Raw genomic sequence first — 19,545 nt, forward strand, 5'->3', positions numbered from 1 at the left:
TGTTGGACCAGTTGGATTAACATTAATTATGGTCCCAATGATGTCATTTGAAACCAAGGACAGGACTATCAAACTTGTTCAAGAAGGTAAATCATGACGTAAAGTTGCAGAATGTTGCTTGTTCACAGTCAGCTGTTTAAAATGTGGTCCAAGTACAAACATGGGAAAGTGTTAAAGGCAAGCATACTGGTAGACTATGGTAAACATCAGTGTCCAGACAGAAAACTTAAAGCAATATGTCTTAAACAGAAAATGCACAGTAAAACAAATTACCGGAAACGGGAGTCACTGTCCGAAATGTAAGAAAGCGCCTAAAGGAATGGGATTTAAATACAAAAAAGCTAACTTAATCGATCAAACGAAAGCTGTTATTAACTGAACCAATGGTGGACCATGGATGACTGGACAAACGTCATATTCAGTGATAAATTAGAATCTGCATTGGGCAAGGTGATGATGCTGGAACTTTTGTTTGGTGCTGTTTTAAGTCATTGAGGATATGGCACTGCATGTCCGGTATTGGCACTGAGCAGATGCTTGCCATTACATCTTCACAAACTGCACATTTTGGACATTTTTCTTATTCCATCAATCAAAAAGATGTTTGGTGATTACATCATTTTTCAATATGTTAATGCATCTTTTTATAGAGCCAAAACTAACAAATCTTCCCTAAAGGATGATACATAAGGTCATTGTCTTGGCCTTTAAATATTCTTGATCTTAATCCAATTGAAAAGCTGGTGGAAATTGAAAAAAAAAATGGTTCATAAGACTCCAACCTGCTAAGCTGACCTGGCAACAATCCATAGAATTGAAGAAGAGTATTGTTAAATCCATGCCTCAGAGACTGCAAGGTATTATAAGCCAGAGGCGCAGCAGGGGTTGTAGCCGATTCTATGGTCTGTCCTGGGACCAGTGGTGCCTACCACTAGGAGCACTAGTGAGACTGGTCGCGACCAGTGGCACAGCTGTGGTCCCTATTGACTTGAATAAGCCAATGTTGAGCAGGTGAGCTGAATTCCTCATGTTTCAAAAACTACCAAATAGTTGTTGAAGGGAAACTGCACTTTTTTGGAATTTTGCCTATTAACATACTTGCCAACCCTCCCGAATTTTCCGGGAGACTCCCGAAATTCAGCGCCTCTCCCGAAAACCTCCCGGGACAAATATTCTCCCGAAAATCTCCCGATTTTCAGCCGGAGCTGGAGGCCACGCCCCCTCCAGCTCCATGCGGACCTGAGTGAGGACAGCCTTTTTTTTATGGCGGGAGGACAACAGGGTGACAAGAACTAAATAATCCTGACTAGAGATAAATTGTATTATTATGGTTATCTTACCTAAAGATAAATATATTTATTAATTTATTTAAAAAAAACTAAAAACATTTTTACTATATTTTGCTGAACATCAAAATTAATTGTATTTTTATTTTATTTTTTCTGACGCCTTATTACATCGAGCCATATAATTATACATTAAAATAAACATATGAAATAATTAATTTTAAATGATCATAATTCATTTAAAATTACCATATTTAATTAAAACAATTGCTTGTTTATCAACATTAGCATTTTATTCATTACATTTTGAAGCTCTCAGAAGCCAAGTTATGTTATATTCCTTAAGATTTATTTATGCAAGTTTGAAGTATCAATTATCTAAACAGTTTTGTTTGCATATTTTCAGGATGTGTATATATATATATGTGTATGTATATATATATATATATATATATATATATATATATATATATATATATATATGTATGTGTGTGTGTGTGTATATGTATGAAATACTTGACTTGGTGAATTCTAGCTGTCAATATACACCTCCCCTCTTAAACACGCCCCAGTCCCACCCCCGACCACGCCCCCCACCTCCCGAAATCGGAGGTCTCAAGGTTGTCAAGTATGCCTATTAGTCATGAGACAAACGAGTCTTAAAAGATTCTAAAGATAATCGCTTGAAAGATGCGGCTGTTACTCCGCTCGGGAAACAGTTTCTCAATGTTTGCTCTTACGATAATGTTTCTACAGCGTGGTTATAATACATGTTACAGTTTGTAAATGAAGTATTATTGGTAGTTTTTGGATGCAATTTAAAAAAAACAAAAACCTTAGAGGTAGAATGGATTGCTCCCATTAGCTGCATTGTTAGTTATAGTAAGATAACAGATTATTACAAACTAGAATGCAAAAAAAACAAACCATTTTGTCCCGCCTCTTATAAGGGTTGTGAGCGATAGGCAAAATTCCAAAAAAATAAAGTGCAGTTCCCCTTTTAAAGTTATGATAAATAACAAAGGGCTTTTTTTTATGCAGGACTTCATTTTCTTTTGTGATGCTGGGTCAGCCCTAAAGATGACCTGAGAGACATGTTTTATAAGGTGGGTGGTCCCTAAAATCCTTATTTAATGCCAATTTTAAATCTGGCTTGCTGTAATGTGATGATCACAACTAAGACATTCGAAACCTGACATAACCTTGTGGATGCTATTTGGTTCTGGACAAGTGCTTGAGCTAGGCCACAAAAAAATATCACTGGCAGAACATTTGTCTTGTCACCATTTAGACCACATTGACAGAATGCCTCTCATCGTAGATCCTGCATGGCTTCAAGGACCAGGTCGGCCAAAAGAACTGGCAGCAGTTCTCTGAACAGTTCCCTCCTTTGTTCAAGGAGCGCTTGTCGGCATTATATGGCGTTCAGCGCAAGTCCACAACAGACCTGTACGGTATGTTCTGAAATCCTCTCACTTTTGCTCACAAGTATTGTCTTTCTGGAGATGATGACAAACCCAGCTCATTGATAACGCAATGAAAAATCTTTGTTCCAACCTTTATCTGATCCAGAACATTACATGACGTTAGCCACCAATTTCGTGTTCAGCTCTTCTGCTAATTCTTATCCTTTTTGTCTGCTATGCAGGTAACCATAGGGGAGGGTCACTGGGGAACTCTGTGAAGGAGCGCTTGTCGGCATGCTATGGCGTTCAGCGTTAGTCCACAACAGACCTGTTCGGTATGTTCTGAAATCATCACTTTTGCTCACAAGTATTGTCTTTCTGGAGATGATGACAAACCCAGCTCATTGATAGTGCAATGAAAAATCTTTGTTCCAACCTTTATCTGATCCAGAACATTACATGACGTTAGCCACCGATTTTGTGTTCAGCTCTTCTGCTAATTCTTATCCTTTTTGTCTGCTATGCAGGTAACCATAGGGGAGGGTCACTGGGGAACGCTACCCACTGTGGCATCCTGGGTTAGCCCGAAAGAATACCTAAGACATGTTTTTATAAGGTGGGTGGTACCTAAAATCCTTATTTCATGTCAATTCTAAATGTGGCTCGCCGTACTGTGATGATCACTACTAAGACATTCGAAACCTGACATAACTGTGTAGATGCTATTTGGTTCTGAGACAAATGGTAGAGCTAGGATACAAGAAATCTCATTGGCAGAACATTTGTGTTGTCACCATTTAGACCACATTGACAGAATGCCTCTCATCGTGGATCCTGCATGGCTTCAAGGACCAGGTCGGCCAAGAGAACTGGCAGCAGTTCTCTGAACAGTTCCCTCCTTTGTTCAAGGAGCGCTTGTCGGCATTATATGGCGTTCAGCGCAAGTCCACAACAGACCTGTTCGGTATGTTCTGAAATCCTCTCACTTTTGCTCACAAGTATTGTCTTTCTGGAGATGATGACAAACCCAGCTCATTGACAACGCAATGAAAAATCTTTGTTCCAACCTTTATCTGATCCAGAACATTACATGACGTTAGCCACCAATTTTGTGTTCAGCTCTTCTGCTAATTCTTATCCTTTTTGTCTGCTGTGCAGGTAACCATAGGGGAGGGTCACTGGGGAACTCTACCCACTGTGGCATCCTGGGTTAGCCCGAAAGGAATACCTGAGACATGTTTTTATAAGGTGAGTGGTACCTAAAATCCTTATTTCATGTCAATTCTAAATCTGGCTCGATGTACTGTGATGATCACTATTAAGACATTCGAAACCTGACATAACTGTGTAGATGCTATTTGGTTCTGAGACAAATGCTAGAGCTAGGATACAAGAAATCTCATTGGCAGAACATTTGTGTTGTCACCATTTAGACCACATTGACAGAATGCCTCTCATTGTAGATCCTGCATGGCTTCAAGGACCAGGTCGGCCAAGAGATCTGGCAGCAGTTCTCTGAACAGTTCCCTCCTTTGTTCAAGGAGCGCTTGTCGGCATTATATGGCGTTCAGCGCAAGTCCACAACAGACCTGTTCGGTATGTTCTGAAATCATCACTTTTGCTCACAAGTATTGTCTTTCTGGAGATGATGACAAACCCAGCTCATTGATAACGCAATGAAAAGTCTTTGTTCCAACCTTTATCTGATCCAGAACATTACATGACGTTAGCCACCAATTTCGTGTTCAGCTCTTCTGCTAATTCTTATCCTTTTTGTCTGCTATGCAGGTAACCATAGGGGAGGGTCACTGGGGAACTCTGTGAAGGAGCGCTTGTCGGCATTATATGGCGTTCAGCGCAAGTCCACAACAGACCTGTTCGGTATGTTCTGAAATCCTCTCACTTTTGCTCACAAGTATTGTCTTTCTTGGAGATGATGACAAACCCAGCTCATTGATAACGCAATGAAAAATCTTTGTTCCAACCTTTATCTGATCCAGAACATTACATGACATTAGCCACCAATTTCGTGTTCAGCTCTTTTGCTAATTTTTATCCTTTTTGTCTGCTATGCAGGTAACCACAGGGGAGGGTCACTGGGGAACGCTACCCACTGTGGCATCCTGGGTTAGCCCGAAAGAATACCTGAGACATGTTTTTATAAGGTGGGTGGTACCTAAAATCCTTATTTCATGTCAATTCTAAATCTGGCTCGATGTACTGTGATGATCACTATTAAGACATTCGAAACCTGACATAACTGTGTAGATGCTATTTGGTTCTGAGACAAATGCTAGAGCTAGGATACAAGAAATCTCATTGGCAGAACATTTGTGTTGTCACCATTTAGACCACATTGACAGAATGCCTCTCATCGTAGATCCTGCATGGTTTCAAGGACCAGGTCGCCCAAGAGAACTGGCAGCAGTTCTCTGAACAGTTCCCTCCTTTGTTCAAGGAGCGCTTGTCGGCATTATATGGCGTTCAGCGCAAGTCCACAACAGACCTGTTCGGTATGTTCTGAAATCCTCTCACTTTTGCTCACAAGTATTGTCTTTCTGGAGATGATGACAAACCCAGCTCATTGATAACGCAATGAAAAATTTTTGTTCCAACCTTTATCTGATCCAGAACATTACATGACGTTAGCCACCAATTTCGTGTTCAGCTCTTCTGCTAATTCTTATCCTTTGTGTCTGCTATGCAGGTAACCATAGGGGAGGGTCACTGGGGAACTCTGTGAAGGAGCGCTTGTCGGCATTATATGGCGTTCAGCGCAAGTCCACAACAGACCTGTTCGGTATGTTCTGAAATCATCACTTTTGCTCACAAGTATTGTCTTTCTGGAGATGATGACAAACCCAGCTCATTGATAACGCAATGAAAAATCTTTGTTCCAACCTTTATCTGATCCAGAACATTACATGACGTTAGCCACCAATTTCGTGTTCAGCTCTTCTGCTAATTCTTATCCTTTTTGTCTGCTATGCAGGTAACCATAGGGGAGGGTCACTGGGGAACTCTGTGAAGGAGCGCTTGTCGGCATTATATGGCGTTCAGCGCAAGTCCACAACAGACCTGTTCGGTATGTTCTGAAATCCTCTCACTTTTGCTCACAAGTATTGTCTTTCTGGAGATGATGACAAACCCAGCTCATTGATAACGCAATGAAAAATCTTTGTTCCAACCTTTATCTGATCCAGAACATTACATGACATTAGCCACCAATTTCGTGTTCAGCTCTTTTGCTAATTTTTATCCTTTTTGTCTGCTATGCAGGTAACCACAGGGGAGGGTCACTGGGGAACGCTACCCACTGTGGCATCCTGGGTTAGCCCGAAAGAATACCTGAGACATGTTTTTATAAGGTGGGTGGTACCTAAAATCCTTATTTCATGTCAATTCTAAATCTGGCTCGATGTACTGTGATGATCACTATTAAGACATTCGAAACCTGACATAACTGTGTAGATGCTATTTGGTTCTGAGACAAATGCTAGAGCTAGGATACAAGAAATCTCATTGGCAGAACATTTGTGTTGTCACCATTTAGACCACATTGACAGAATGCCTCTCATCGTAGATCCTGCATGGTTTCAAGGACCAGGTCGCCCAAGAGAACTGGCAGCAGTTCTCTGAACAGTTCCCTCCTTTGTTCAAGGAGCGCTTGTCGGCATTATATGGCGTTCAGCGCAAGTCCACAACAGACCTGTTCGGTATGTTCTGAAATCCTCTCACTTTTGCTCACAAGTATTGTCTTTCTGGAGATGATGACAAACCCAGCTCATTGATAACGCAATGAAAAATTTTTGTTCCAACCTTTATCTGATCCAGAACATTACATGACGTTAGCCACCAATTTCGTGTTCAGCTCTTCTGCTAATTCTTATCCTTTTTGTCTGCTATGCAGGTAACCATAGGGGAGGGTCACTGGGGAACTCTGTGAAGGAGCGCTTGTCGGCATTATATGGCGTTCAGTGCAAGTCCACAACAGACCTGTTCGGTATGTTCTGAAATCCTCTCACTTTTGCTCACAAGTATTGTCTTTCTGGAGATGATGACAAACCCAGCTCATTGATAACGCAATGAAAAATCTTTGTTCCAACCTTTATCTGATCCAGAACATTACATGACATTAGCCACCAATTTCGTGTTCAGCTCTTCTGCTAATTCTTATCCTTTTTGTCTGCCATGCAGGTAACCATAGGGGAGTGTCACTGGGGAACTCTGTGAAGGAGCGCTTGTCTGCATGCTATGGCGTTCAGCGTTAGTCCACAACAGACCTGTTCGGTATGTTCTGAAATCATCACTTTTGCTCACAAGTATTGTCTTTCTGGAGATGATGACAAACCCAGCTCATTGATAACGCAATGAAAAATCTTTGTTCCAACCTTTATCTGATCCAGAACATTACATGACGTTAGCCACCAATTTCGTGTTCAGCTCTTCTGCTAATTCTTATCCTTTTTGTCTGCTATGCAGGTAACCATAGGGGAGGGTCACTGGGGAACTCTGTGAAGGAGCGCTTGTCGGCATTATATGGCGTTCAGCGCAAGTCCACAACAGACCTGTTCGGTATGTTCTGAAATCCTCTCACTTTTGCTCACAAGTATTGTCTTTCTGGAGATGATGACAAACCCAGCTCATTGATAACGCAATGAAAAATCTTTGTTCCAACCTTTATCTGATCCAGAACATTACATGACATTAGCCACCAATTTCGTGTTCAGCTCTTTTGCTAATTTTTATCCTTTTTGTCTGCTATGCAGGTAACCACAGGGGAGGGTCACTGGGGAACGCTACCCACTGTGGCATCCTGGGTTAGCCCGAAAGAATACCTGAGACATGTTTTTATAAGGTGGGTGGTACCTAAAATCCTTATTTCATGTCAATTCTAAATCTGGCTCGATGTACTGTGATGATCACTATTAAGACATTCGAAACCTGACATAACTGTGTAGATGCTATTTGGTTCTGAGACAAATGCTAGAGCTAGGATACAAGAAATCTCATTGGCAGAACATTTGTGTTGTCACCATTTAGACCACATTGACAGAATGCCTCTCATCGTAGATCCTGCATGGTTTCAAGGACCAGGTCGCCCAAGAGAACTGGCAGCAGTTCTCTGAACAGTTCCCTCCTTTGTTCAAGGAGCGCTTGTCGGCATTATATGGCGTTCAGCGCAAGTCCACAACAGACCTGTTCGGTATGTTCTGAAATCCTCTCACTTTTGCTCACAAGTATTGTCTTTCTGGAGATGATGACAAACCCAGCTCATTGATAACGCAATGAAAAATTTTTGTTCCAACCTTTATCTGATCCAGAACATTACATGACGTTAGCCACCAATTTCGTGTTCAGCTCTTCTGCTAATTCTTATCCTTTTTGTCTGCTATGCAGGTAACCATAGGGGAGGGTCACTGGGGAACTCTGTGAAGGAGCGCTTGTCGGCATTATATGGCGTTCAGTGCAAGTCCACAACAGACCTGTTCGGTATGTTCTGAAATCCTCTCACTTTTGCTCACAAGTATTGTCTTTCTGGAGATGATGACAAACCCAGCTCATTGATAACGCAATGAAAAATTTTTGTTCCAACCTTTATCTGATCCAGAACATTACATGATGTTAGCCACCAATTTCGTGTTCAGCTCTTTTGCTAATTCTTATCCTTTTTGTCTGCTATGCAGGTAACCACAGGGGAGGGTCACTGGGGAACTCTACCCACTGTGGCATCCTGGGTTAGCCCGAAAGGAATACCTGAGACATGTTTTTATAAGGTGAGTGGTACCTAAAATCCTTATTTCATGTCAATTCTAAATCTGGCTGGATGTACTGTGATGATCACTATTAAGACATTCGAAACCTGACATAACCGTGTGGATGCTATTTGGTTCTGAGACAAATGCTAGAGCTAGGATACAAGAAATCTCATTGGCAGAACATTTGTGTTGTCACCATTTAGACCACATTGACAGAATGCCTCTCATCGTAGATCCTGCATGGCTTCAAGGACCAGGTCGGCTAAGAGAACTAGCAGCAGTTCTCTGAACAGTTCCCTCCTTCGTTGAAGGAGCGCTTGTCGGCATGCTATGTCGTTCAACGTTAGTCCACAACAGACCTGTTCGGTATGTTCTGAAATCCTCACTTTTGCTCCCAAGTATTGTCTTTCTGGAGATGATGACAAACCCAGCTCATTGATAGTGCAATGAAAAATCTTTGTTCCAACCTTTATCTGATCCAGAACATTACATGCCGTTAGCCACCAATTTTGTGTTCAGCTCTTCTGCTAATTCTTATCCTTTTTGTCTATGCAGGTAACCATAGGGGAGGGTCACTGGGGAACTCATTCACTGCCCAGCGTAGTGGGACAAACCATGCAGAGGCAACGTGACGGCCTCCACTTGGCAAAGGGTCTTCTCCCCCCCCCCCCCCCCTTTCCCTGTGCCCTGTGACTGTTTGGTTTGTCTTAGACCTTTCTCCTCTCGTCCGAGTAGTCCTCATCAGGAGCGCTAGTGAGACTGGTTGCAGCTGTGGTCCCTATTGACTCGAATGTGCCTATTTCCTTTCACTTCTGGATATTTTTGCAACTTTATTAGCTAGATAAATGTCAGATCATATTATATTGCCTCTACTCCACACCACAATTACTGTGATTATGTATTAATATTTTGAAATTGCAAATCGAATCCATACAGTTGCTGTCTTGCAGAGACCAGTGGTCCTTACCAGTAGGGGCGCTAGTGAAATTGGTCCTGATGCTGGTCTGGTCTAACCTGACTCTCGTCAGATCCTTGTACCACACATTGATCTGGGAGTTCTCAATAGGAGATGTATTTCAGAAGGCGGGGCCTTGTAAAAAAAATAATTGTATGTGATTGGATAAATCACTTGTCTTGAATGACATGCTACTTCAACCCCTCACATCAAAATCAACCCGTGACGCTGATGAGAGCGACGCCGGGAAATCCAAACCCGGTCGGAAGAAGAGCCAATAAATGCCACCAATAAATGCCTTCAAAACAGTTCTCTGTTCCTCTTTTAAAGAATTAATATTCGATAGATTCGACAAAACACTTGCAATAGCCAAATCAATGTCAGCACACGACGCAGCGAGGGCCGCGTGCCGCCATTGTTTGAATCAAACCGTCGCTTCCACATCTATGAAATCCCGCCCAGCGATCCTGATTGGTTCATTTAAAAAAAAAAAATTTTTAGTTTGCAATGCCTTCGAGCCCAGACCCTTTTGTGGAGCTCAGTGAACTACAAGGGTCTAGCGAGAGTCAGGTTAGGTGTGGTCCATGAAATCTGCCTGTTGTCCTGAACAGTTACCAAGTGGTCCTTGGAGTACTTGTTATATTTAATGCAGCCTCCCTCTTTTTGTCATGTTGGCAACACGTGAAAGAAATTTATTCTGCCATGCATCAGTCATTCAATTTCTTTCCCTGCAAAAATATTTGATTTATTTCCAACTTATTTGTTATAGACTGCCTCTTAGTCAATTTGTCTGATTTTTACGTCACCTTAGTGACAGCATCCGCAATCAAGTAGGTTGTGTGAAATGTCCTGAGATGCCCCAACTGGACTTGATGTAATTGTTCAGTTATTTCTCTGGCTTTAATATCAAGCTGAGCTGTCTGAAGTGAGTGAAATATAAGACAACCAAGTGTACAACATGGAACTTCATCTGGGCAATAACCTAAACATACCAACCTAAATAATGGGATATATTTAGTGGTATTTACAAGGAAATATAAATGTTTCCTTTTTATGAAACTGCACAGTTAGTGCTGTCCCTCTGTCACCAATAGTTAGGATATAAAATGGGCCATCCCTTCAACCACCATATGCTTTGGAAGGCAAGGCCTGTTTATCTACCTTAGAATGTCCATATCATCTGTAGAAATTGAGGTGTACTCTGCAAGCGAATGTACACTCTGAATTCTTGCCTTCACACATACTTGTCAACACAAGTGCCAGTATAAGTAAGTGCAGACTACATGGAAAGAAAAATTACTAAAGCCTTTTTATGGTCATTAATGGTGGCTAAGGACATAGCATACTTATGTCCGGCTTTAACCTGGATATGGCCCTTTGTCAAGTCTTTACACTTCTTGTCTCTCTAAAGAACAACGAGATAGCAATGTCCCTGAACAGTGTTAAGTACCGTATTTTCCGAACTATAAGGCGCACTTTTCTCAAAACTAGACAGTGCGCCTAATGTACGGAATAATTCTGGTTTTCCTTATTGACCTTGAAGCTATTTTATTTGGTGCATGGTGGAATGATAAAGTGTGACCAGTAGATGACAATCAAACAGACGTGTAGACTGCACTATGATGGCAATAGGACTCAAACATTTTATGTTCCATTGAAAATATAGAACATTACACACGGTGCTATTAAAAATATCAAAATATTTTATTACGATTTTGGTAAGCTATGAAGCTGCACCGCTTGATGTGCTTCAACATACGAGTATTATGGTGTGTGTATAAGGTAGGACATATCTGGCGTTTTGTTTCGCAAAATTATGCAACAGCAACTTTTCTTACCTTCTTGTACCTGCTGATCTGTATTTCAGATCTGCATAAATCCTGAAAAATTGCGACTGTCAGAAAGCTACTTGAAGATGATCTGTAAAACAATCTATGCAACAGTTTGACCAAAGAACCACCATTACATGTTACGTAGACCAGTGGTCCCCAACCTTTTTGTAGCTGCGTACCGGTCAACGCTTGAAAATTTGTCCCACGTACCAGTGGGTTGGGGGGGGGTAATGTTTCTTTTTTTTTTTTGTCATAAAGAAATACAATCATGTGTGCTTACGGACTGTATCCCTGCAGACTGTATTGATATATAATGTATATATTGTGCTTTTTATGTTGATTTAATTTAAAAAAATAAAATGTATTTCTTGTGTGGCCCGGTGGTTGGGGACCACTGACGTAGACCATAAGAAGTGTTTCACTTTAGAAAAAAATATGACTCCTTTAATGCGTCCTATAATCGGGTGCGCCTTATATATGAAAAAAATCAAAAATAGACCATTCATCGGCAGTGCGCCTTATGATCCGGAAAATATGGTAAAACTCAATCTCTCATCGGTACTCACTCACAGAATGAAATGATTGCCAGTCTCTGCCGTTTGATGGCCAACAACTCGTGGAAATGGGACCTTTGAGTCTTGATGCATGCCCTTGAATAAACATAAAAAAATACAGCTGTAAGAACAAGGAATATGTTTTTTTCTGTAACAAAATTATGAGTAGTTGTAGCAATGTATTTTTCTAAAATAAAGCAAAAATAATATGCAGATAAAACACCTGCATACGGTACCTGGATGCCATGCAAATGGTGGGAGCTGATTGGTTCCCCATGTAACCAGCTCCCCCACCAAGCTGTGAAACTGAATGTTTGCAAACTGTAAAAAGGACAATTACTTTTGGGTTGTTGCAAACTGTTCCTGCGTCCACTCGCCACACCAAAAACAAATTACAATAAATCTCATATTACATTCTCCAGAGGGCTGGCCAGCTGTAGAATTCTCTGATTCATTGCCTGTAAAGGAACAAGTAAAGCTTTCACTGTTAAAAACTTTGGTGTAATGATACATCAGACATCCATGTCTGCTTACATTAATCTGTAAGCCATAGATATGAAGCGTGGAGGCCATTTCCAACAAGACTGTGGGCAAATGCTCAGAAGGTCAGCCAGATATACTAATGTCTGGTTCACCTGGACAATGGCATAGTCCGTGGCTAGTGCCTTTATCTGGAAAGTGTGGCAAAGATCAAAACATGACATTTGATATATTATTCCAAAGTAACAAGGTACAATAGACCGTTCCATTATCACTAGGTTGTTGAGGGTTAACATCCCCATCCAAGCATGAATCACTTTCACACTATTAAATAAAGTTGGAGAAAACAGACAGCGATTGGCAGTGATAAATTATCTTGTTCTATAAGATAAAACTAAATTATGGGTTTTTCATTTGTAGATTTGCATTTCTCACAGACCCATTGCAGGTTCATACTTGGCTCATTCTCAACTCACTGGATTTTACTACATGTATGTTATGATTGAAACATTTCACATTGTTGCATGTGACCAGTCTTCCTATCAGGGAATAAAACACACTGGTCAATCCCTAGTTCTTTTACATGACATATATGTTGAGTAAGAAGGACCACTGAGACAGAATAGTACTTGGTCAAGTTTTACTAAAGCTATAGGAGACCAGCGATATAGCAGCATCAAGAAGCAGTCTAAAAATCAAACGGAAAGAGTCATCTTATTGAGTACGAAAACAGCCCCTCCTTAAACCGATATGGCCTCCTTCACAAAAAGGGAGTACATTATACTCCCGGTAGACATACCAGCCTTCAAGGTGAAACGCAGCTGACTAACGATCATAAGGTAAAAAAAACCAAAATGTACACATGGGAAAATATTAGAATATATCTCCACAACATACACTTCAAAATATTTTTAACACAATTACTTGATTAGTAGAGGCAATATAATATATCTGATGTTTATCCAGCTAATAGAGCTGACCAAATGTCCGGAAAAGAGGGTAATAGTAAGCCCATTCAAAATCAATAGGGACCACAGCTGCGACCAGTCTCACTAGTGCCTCTAGAGGTAGGGACCACTGGTCTCTGCCAGTCAGCAACTGTATGGATTCGAACTGCAATTCAATAATATTGACACATAATCACAGTAATTATAATGTGGTGTGTAGTAGAGACAAAATACTATGATCTCTGACATTTATCCAGCTAATAGAACTACCACAGAATCGACTACAAACCCCTCCCCAGAGGTGTTGCAACAAAGTACTAGGTTCCATATATTTATTCTTCAGCATTGAGTGACCAAGTCTGCTTGGTCTAAAAATGAAACGATTACTGACTACAATTTTTGCTTTTTTGTTTTGGTGTTTCTTTTTATATGTAAATATATATATATATATATATATATATATATATATATATATATATATATACACATTCTGTGCGCGATGTCACGTTATCGATGGGAAAATTCATTTTTAGACAATTTGATTTGCCTGAGCGGTTAGGAGACACCGAGAGTAACAAGCGGTAGGAAATGGATGGACTTCCCGCGGGCCGGATTTTGGACACTGGCGGGCCAGATCCGGCCCGCGGGCCGTAGTTTGGCGACCACTGATGTATATGATCGGTATGGCTCATCCGACATCACTTTATGAATTAACAGCCGAATCATTCATGGATATAAATATTTAACGATAATTACCTTTAGTCAATTAATTCTAAAGTTGATTTTATTAGCATCAAGTTTACCAGCTCACAGTGGCGTTGAATGTAAACATTTAAAAAACGTGACTCAAATGTAAAAATCGATCGAGTCTTTTATAAAACTGCGTTTAAATCTACACAATGGAGAAAAATGTACTACATTACCCCCAAATCAACTGTTGATAGTGTGATTGAACACAAAAACATCGTATTCATCTAAATTTATGGGGGTTTTTAATTTGTTTTTAATTTTATAAACATTTACGGAAGGGTGGAGTGCCATCTCGGGTTGGGGAGGAGATCTTGCCCCAAGTGGAGGAGTTCAAGTACCTCGGAGTCTTGTTCACGAGTGAGGGAAGAGTGGATCGTGAGATCGACAGGCGGATCAGTGCGGCGTCTTCAGTAATGCGGACGCTGTATCGATCCGTTGTGGTGAAGAAGGAGCTGAGCCGGAAGGCAAAGCTCTCAATTTACCGGTCGATCTACGTTCCCATCCTCACCTATGGTCATGAGCTTTGGGTTATGACCGAAAGGACAAGATCACGGGTACAAGCGGCCGAAATGAGTTTCCTCCGCCGGGTGGCGGGGCTCTCCCTTAGAGATAGGGTAAGAAGCTCTGTCATCCGGGGGGAGCTTAAAGTAAAGCCGCTGCTCCTCCACATCGAGAGGAGCCAGATGAGGTGGTTCGGGCATCTGGTCAGGATGCCACCCAAGCGCCTCCCTAAGGAGGTGTTTAGGGCATGTCCGACCGGTAGGAGGCCACGAGGAAGACCCAGGACACGTTGGGAAGACTATGTCTCCCGGCTGGCCTGGGAACGCCTCGGGATCCCCCGGGAGGAGCTGGACGAAGTGGCTGGGGAGAGGGAAGTCTGGGCTTCCCTGCTTAGGCTGCTGCCCCCGCGACCCGACCTCGGATAAGCGGAAGAAGATGGATGGATGGAACATTTACAAACAGTTGAGAAATAATCAAAGTACGTACAAAAATAGTACAAAACAGCGCCAGGACGTTGTAAATTCAAAGTAACTAAAATAGAATGCAAAAAAAAAAATATATATATTTATATATATAAAACAAAGTGCAAGCCATAGGCTCACTCAATTTCAGTAAATAATTTAAATTTGGAGCACAGCATCATCGTTTTCACAGCTTTTTGGTTGTTAGGGGTAGAGAGTGTTTTAACGTAGAATTCTAATTCTTTTTTAAAGGCACAAAAAACAGATCAGGGTATTGAGAAACTTACATTTATGAATATAAAACTTAGCCAATAGTATTTGTTGTTTGTGGTTACCAGTAGGAAGAACCACGTCGAGCTGCATGAATAACTTGGCTTTAATAGACTTCAGGAGGACAGCAATTTTACATACGCACTGCATGAGAGAGTGGTAATAACTGATTCCCTGATGTGCACACCCTGGTGGTGTGTTCGAAAATTACAACAACAAAACAGTCATTTTACCAAATGATCTACATCCTTCCCTTTTAGTTAAGAGTCTTTCATTAAAGGGCAGAAAGCAATTATTCCCCGGTCACTACAAAAAGAGTACATTAAGATTGTACATAAAGGTCACCCAGGCATTGAAGCAACCAAACGCAGAGCAAGACGTATCATCTTTTGGCCATCAATGTCACGAGACATCACTGAAGAACTACTTTCTTGCACAGTGTGCAACAGCACAAAACCACATCAACAGAAAGAACCGCTCCATCTCCATCCAGTTCCAGACCTTCCCTGGTCCACAGTTGCTACAGACATTTTTGAATGGCGTGGACAACACTACCAGGTGCTAGTGGATTCCTATTCTGGATGGTTCGAAATTGACCTTCTACAAAACATCACAGCGACAGCTGTAATTTCCAAATTGAAAAGACATTTTTCAGTGCATGGTACACCACACACACTGCTATCTGACAATGCAAGACAGTACAAGTGTGAACAATTCAGGAAGTTTGCTGAGGAGTGGGACTTCATCCACACCACTAGCAGCCCAGAGTTTCCCCAGTCGAATGGACTTGCGGAAAGAGCTGTCAGGAGTGCCAAGCAACTGATGGAAAAATCCCACTTCTGACACCATGTTGTTGTTTGTGGTTACCAGTAGGAAGAACCACGTCGAGCTGCATGAATAACTTGGTTTTAATAAAGACTTCAGGAGGACAGCAATTTTACATGCACTGCATGAGAGAGTGGTAATAACTGATTCCCTGATGTGCACACCCTGGTGGTGTGTTCGAAAATTAGAACAACAAAACAGTCATTTTACCAAATGATCTACAGTATTTATGGGGGAAATGCTGTCTCATTGCGCAGTTTGATGACGTCAATGCTCCCGGAAGTAGGTTTGTATTTTTTGCTTGTACAATAAAAAGCTGTGAAAACGATGATGCTGTGTTCCAAATTTTAATTATTTACCGAACTTGTGTGAGCCTATGGTTTTGCACTTTGTTACATATATATATATATATATAACTTATTTTTGATTATTATTTATCGATTGTTTGTAAATGTTTCAGTTTATAAATAAAGTTTAAAAAAATAAAACATATTTTTATGTTTTTTAAATAATTTTATCTTTGCAACCTCATTATACTATTGGTTAAGTTTTATATTCATAAATATAAGTTTCTCAATAGCCGACCTGTTGTTTGTGCCTTTAAAAAAAGAATTAGAACTTTACTTTAAAACGCTTTGAAAAAGAAAAAAAAAATTGGATTATTTACGGAACTTTGTGAGCCTATGGCTTTATTGAGTTTACTGGCGCTGTTTTGTACTGTTTCTGTATTTGTTTTGTTTATTATTATTTCTAAACTGAAACTGAACTGAACTTTGCTTCTACGTAAAAAAGGTTTATGAAAAAAAAAAAAAATTGCTTGTACAACATTATGATGACGTCAATACTCCCGGAAGTAGGTTTGTATTTTGCTTGTACAACTTGTGTGAGCCTATGGATTTTGCGCTTTGTTATACATACATATATATATATATATATATATATATATATATATATATATATATATATATATATATATATATATATATATATATATATATATATTGCATTCTATTTTAGTTACTTTATTGAGTTTAGAACCCCCTGACGCTGATTTGTGCTGTTTTTGTACTGTTTTTGCACTTATTTTGATTATTATTATTTCTCGATTGTGTGTAAATGTTTATAAATAATGGTTTATGAAATAAAAATAAAAATAAACAATTTTTTAAAATATTTTTTAAATAATTTTACCTTTGCAACCTCATTATACTATTGGCTACGCTTTGGGGAAAAAAATTGGATTATTTACGGAACTTTGTGAGCCTATGGCTTTACACTTTGTTACATATATATATATTTTGCATTCTACTTTAGTTACTTTGTTGAGTTTACAACCCCCTGGCGCTGTTTTGTACTGTTTCTGTATTTGTTTTGTTTATTATTGTTTCCAAACTGAAACTGAACTGAACTGAACTGAACTGAACTGAACTGAACTTTGCAAGTACGTAAATGTTTGCATATTATAAATAAAGGTTTATGAAAAAAAAATTGCTTGTACAACATTATGATGACGTCAATACTCCCGGAAGTAGGTTTGTATTTTGTTTGTACAACTTGTGTGAGCCTATGGCTTTGCACTTTGTTATATCCATCCATCCATTTCCTACCGCTTATTCCCTTCGGGGTCGCGGGGGGCGCTGGAGCCTATCTCAGCTACAATCGGGCGGAAGGCGGGGTACACCCTGGACAAGTCGCCACCTCATCGCAGGGCCAACACAGATAGACAGACAACATTCACACTCACATCCACACACTAGGGCCAATTTAGTGTTGCCAATCAACTTATCCCCAGGTGTTATATTTGTTATATATATACATATATATATATATATATATATATATATATATATATATATATATATATATATATATATATATATATATATATATACATATATATATTGCATTCTATTTTAGTTACTTTATTGAGTTTAGAACCCCCTGACGCGGATTTGTGCTGTTTTTGTACTGTTTTTGCACTTATTTCGATTATTATTATTTCTCGATTGTGTGTAAATGTTGCAGTTTATAAATAATGGTTTATAAAATTAAAATGACAAATAACTATTTTTTAAAATATTTTTAAAATAATTTTACCTTTGCAACCTCATTATACTATTGGCTACGCTTTGGAAAAAAAATATTGGATTATTTACGGAACTTTGTGAGCCTATGGCTTTACACTTTGTTACATATATATATATATATATATATATATATATATATATATATATATATATATATATATATATATATATTGCATTCTACTTTAGTCACTTTATTGAGTTTACAACCCCCTGGCGGTGTTTTGTACTGTTTTTGCACTTATTTTGATTATTATTATTTCTCGATTGTGTGTAAATGTTGCAGTTTATAAATAATGGTTTATAAAATTAAAATTACAAAAAACTATTTTTTTTAAAATATTTTTAAAATAATTTTACCTTTGCAACCTCATTATACTATTGGCTAAGCTTTGGAAGAAAAAAAAAAGGATTATTTACGGAACTTTGTGAGCCTATGGCTTTACACTTTGTTACATATAGATATATATATATTGCATTCTACTTTAGTTACTTTATTGAGTTTACAACCCCTTGGCGCTGTTTTGTACTGTTTCTGTATTTGTTTTGTTTATTATTATTTCTAAACTGAAACTGAACTGAACTGAACTGAACTTTGCTTGTACGTAAATGTTGCATATTATAAATAAAGGTTTATGAAAAAAAAAAAAAATTGCTTGTACAACATTATGATGACGTCAATACTCCCGGAAGTAGGTTTGTATTTTGCTTGTACAACTTGTGTGAGCCTATGGCTTTGCACTTTGTTACATATATATATATATATATATATATATATATATATATATATATATATATATATATATATATATATATATATATATATATTGCATTCTATTTTAGTTACTTTATTGAGTTTAGAACCCCCTGGCGCTAATTTGTGCTGTTTTTGTACTGTTTTTGCACTTATTTTGATTATTATCATTTCTCGATTGTGTGTAAATGTTGCAGTTTATAAATAATGGTTTATAAAATTAAAATTACAAAAAACTATTTTTTTAAAAATATTTTTAAAATAATTTTACCTTTGCAACCTCATTATACTATTGGCTAAGCTTTGGAAGAAAAAAAATGGATTATTTACGGAACTTTGTGAGCCTATGGCTTTACACTTTGTTACATATATATATATATATATATATATATATATATATATATATATATATATATATTGCATTCTACTTTAGTCACTTTATTGAGTTTACAACCCCCTGGCGGTGTTTTGTACTGTTTTTGCACTTATTTTGATTATTATTATTTCTCGATTGTGTGTAAATGTTGCAGTTTATAAATAATGGTTTATAAAATAAAAATAAAAATAAAAACATTTTAAAAATATTTTTAAAATAATTTTACCTTTGCAACCTCATTATACTATTGGCTACGCTTTGGGGAAAAAAATTTATTATTTACGGAACTTTGTGAGCCTATGGCT

Source organism: Nerophis lumbriciformis, linkage group LG22, assembly GCF_033978685.3.
Source record: "Nerophis lumbriciformis linkage group LG22, RoL_Nlum_v2.1, whole genome shotgun sequence".
Taxonomy (NCBI): domain Eukaryota; kingdom Metazoa; phylum Chordata; class Actinopteri; order Syngnathiformes; family Syngnathidae; genus Nerophis; species Nerophis lumbriciformis.